The sequence below is a fragment of the Olea europaea genome, unplaced genomic scaffold, assembly GCF_002742605.1.
Source record: "Olea europaea var. sylvestris unplaced genomic scaffold, O_europaea_v1 scaffold9787, whole genome shotgun sequence".
Classification (NCBI taxonomy): domain Eukaryota; kingdom Viridiplantae; phylum Streptophyta; class Magnoliopsida; order Lamiales; family Oleaceae; genus Olea; species Olea europaea.
In genome coordinates, this window is record NW_019268295.1 from 1 (window position 1) to 4,125 (window position 4,125).

General features: G+C 32.3%; 1 pseudogene; it reads left to right on the top strand.

Moving 5' to 3' along the window:
* The first annotated feature begins 1,364 nt into the window (after positions 1–1,364).
* LOC111392793 lies at positions 1,365–1,962 on the top strand (annotated as a pseudogene).
* Positions 1,963–4,125: the final 2,163 nt, after the last annotated feature.

Consider the following 4,125-nt stretch of genomic DNA (forward strand, 5'->3'; position numbering starts at 1 on the left):
TATATCTAAAATTTGAATTCTCACACTAGACATATATTTAATGTATGGATATTACTCAACTATGTTTAAAATCTTTATTTGCCGTGTAGTACCCAAAAGAGAGAATGAAAGCATGATGTGACAAGTGAGGAATCTTTCTCTACATAAATTCTGGGAAGGTCACAAAAATACATAAAATTACTCCTTCACACGAACAAGGTAGCAAAATATAACAAATTACTTATAAACAGTGAATACATGCAATTATTTCATTTTATCCTAAATAATTAATTCTAAATAAAATTTTGCTTGCATTAATATAAGATTGCACTAAAGGAAAATCAAATAATTTGATTCAAACTTTTAAATAACCACACAATTTAAAAACATCCATGTAGCAAATAAACATAAACGATAATTTAGTGTTAAAATAAATGTCTATGGCAAATAAATAAAATTACTTGCTAAAATTCTAGATTTTTGTCCAGTGAGACGAGACACAACCACACCATTGAACCACCATGCTCCAACACGACCCGATCTAACCTGTGAGGCGTAGAGAAAAATATAAGTACATGGGAATACTCAGTAGGATATAAAATTTTAATGGTGCAATCCCGAATAATAATTTTAAACACGTGTCAGAATATCATACCGTCTCATATCTTTAAATCCGTTAAGAGCTCAATCATATCATATTATTTCATTGTACCGGAATGGCCATATCATTCATGTCATAGCATTTCATATCATAACTTTAACTTCATGAGTGCAAAATTCGTCAACATGTAAAAAAAATAATTAAACGGGACATAAAAACACTGCACCTCACATCTTACCTTGTTAACTTGCTTAAATTTTTTGAAGACAAAACAAGATTCACGTTCCAAAACTTTTCCAAAATCTCCAACTATAGACGTGAACAGTTGTATTCATCCTCGTACGTGCAAAAATTAATTCTATAGTGTTTTGCCGTGTAATTGTATATATTCTGGGGAATTACTCCAATTTCTTGCGATATATATTTATCCCCAAAAATTTCACAGATTAAGTTGTTATGAAACTGACTTATCACAACCGTGTACCACAATTTAGATAAGGATTGGGTAAAAGAGTTTACGTGGGATTTGCAAATCTCAATATACAAAAAAAAAAAAAAAAAAATGAATAAATGAATGAAAGAAAGGCTTCAATAAACCACTTAATAAATTACAAAAAGAATATAAATCCTTAGAACTACAATATCTTGGGCTAACTCATTCCAAAATGATTTTTTCTCAAGCCTAGTATACGTGATTATTTGCAAGCTATCCAACGAGTACAATATTGATATACTTATTGTCGCTTCGTTAACAACTACATTTTAACATCCAAAAATAATGAAGATTTAGAATGCATTAAATGGCTAGTCATATAAGAACCAAATTCAGTAGTATATGTGAATTTTGGGAGCATCATAGTGGTAACAGCACAGCAGCTAACAGAATTTGCATGGGGACTTGCAAATAGTAATAAGTCATTTCTGTGGATAATTAGGCCTGATTTAGTTGCAGGTGATTTAGCAATGTTGCCACCAGAATTTGTGATAGAGACGGACGATAGAAGCATGTTGAAGAAGAAGTTCTGAAACACCCCGCAATTGAAAGGTTCTTGACACACAGCGGGTGGAATTCGACTATGGAAAGTATAGTAGCTAGAGTGCCTGTGATTTGCTGGCCTTTCTTTGCTGAGCAACAAACAAATTGCAGGTACAGTTGTGTAGAATGGGGTATGAGAATGGAAATAGACAATAATGTGAAGCGAGACGAGGTGGAGGAGCTTGTGAAAGAACTTATGGATTGTGAGAAAGAGAAGAAAATGAAGGAGGAAGCTATGGAGTGGAAAAAGAAAGCAGAGGAGGCAACTGCACCTGTTGGCTCATCCTTTATGAATTTTGAAGAACTGGTTAAGCTTCAAAATTTCAAATTTGTCGACTGTTGTTAAGTAGAAACATATTATAAGTTATTAGTTTCCAAGGCATTTGAAACAATTCATGTAATCTTGTCTGATGCTTTTGAGGCTCCTGCTGCTTTTGCCAAGATGAAAGTTAGCATCAGATTTGTTGTTCCAACGGAATTTATCTTGTTTTGAGTCCAAATTTGACACCCCAATTAATTGTTCATGTTGGACATATTATTGTCAAATGACTTTCCGGGCGATAATGTAAACCGTTTATTAATTATCGATTGACGATTGCGATATGACTGAGCAATAAATCAATACCAAATTATAATGACCCGACCCAAGAAGAGATTGGACCATTTGAAGCAACTAATTAAATTGTGTTGCTAATGGGCCATGTTTTCACCTACTTGGATGGCTAGTTAGTTTTGAGGCCCACACTATTGTCCACTTATATGTTACTGGACCTTGACCCATTACCTCAAACCAAACTTACCTTATTTTGTGACTTGGCCCAATAGATATTCTTTGGTCTTGCACGCCACTTTGAAGAACAAGACTTGGTGTCTCTCTTTTCTCCTCCCTGCGTGCTCTCTCTCGGCTGTATCACCTCCACCTTCTGCCATTTTCGTTAGTGTATATATCATGGTGATATTTCTCCCCTTTGTAGTGGTCTCTAAGTGGCAAAAGGCTTAGCAACCGTAGGTGAAACCTTTGTTGTGTTCTTGGGTCGTTTGCTTTGGTATTGATTCGGATTTTGGTAAATTGAACCTATATATCGCCTTGGGGATTGTTGATTTCTCTCCCTTACAATTCAATGCATAATAACCAACATGCGATCATCTTTCTTAACGGCTTGCCTACTTGAGATTTGAGTTACACTAGAAACATGTTATTCAAATATTAATAGGAGAAAAATTACAAGAAACTGTTTTGTCCATATGCCATAAACATTACTCATTGGCCTTGTTATTAATTTTACATATAAAGAACAATTTTCAACCACCACGAGACCTTGACGTCCCCAGTACCAAAGGACAATGCCTATCTAGAAGCCATTGATGGAACGTTATTTAATTGCAACATCAATTTTTAACAATTTTCATGGTTTCTTCAAAAATATTATTTCAAATATGAATACATGATTTGTATAATATTCAAAGTAGACAAATATAAACTTTAAGAAGTGCAATTTTCTTAAGAAAAAAGAAAAAATAATGCATATATTTGCAATATTTAATAAAAGATATTCGATAAGTGATGGTGAATATGTAAATTTATGGTTAAACCCTAAATTTGAAAAATCTATTACATTATTTACTTTTCCATTAATGTAGCCAATGCATTTAATGAATAATCAATTACCATTAGGATAGAGTAGTTTGCTGGATTTTGATATCCAATAAATCCTAAAAATAATATTAAAATAGGTTGGATTAATTATATCGACACCACAATTGATTTATTCGACCCAAAAAAATTTGGGCCACCTGAAGTAGCTATCAGGGCTAGCCCCGATATTTTGGGGGCCTTGTGCGAACTTCAAATATGGGGCTCTTATATTTTGAGCATTTTTACAAAGAATTTTAATATAATTTTGAAGAACCTAATATATACAACTAAGCCCCAAATTTTGAAGAGAAAAATAACAAAATGTCAAATTTTAACATTCAATACAAATTATAAGTGAAGTTTGCCAAACATAATTACAATGCAATGGCAAAGGGGTATGTTCGGTTCTTTGATCATTTTCTTATTGCAACTGTTTCAAATAAAATTGTATGTGTTTATTTTAGTGATTTATATACAAAATTAGAGAATGTTGACCGTGAGAGATAGAGTAACAAAATAATGAAGATAACGTTCAAATACAAATGAGTTTCTAATTTATATTCATTTATAGGAAATTAACTTGCAAATAAGAAGTATGAATGCGGACAAAGAGTTATTAAATTTAAAGTATCTTCAACAAATATCTAAAAAGGCTATTACATGAGATTAAAGCAAAACAACAACAATAATAGTCCATAGTATATGTTTTGAAGATAAGGGAGAAAGAAAGGAACATGTAAGGTTATAACAATGGCATTGAGATTAGACCAATCTGCTAAATTGAATCATCAAAATTATAATTTTACTAGAGATAATTTATTTCTTCTTGGGTTGAAAAAAAAAATTATGGTAGGTGGCAATTAGACATGAAAT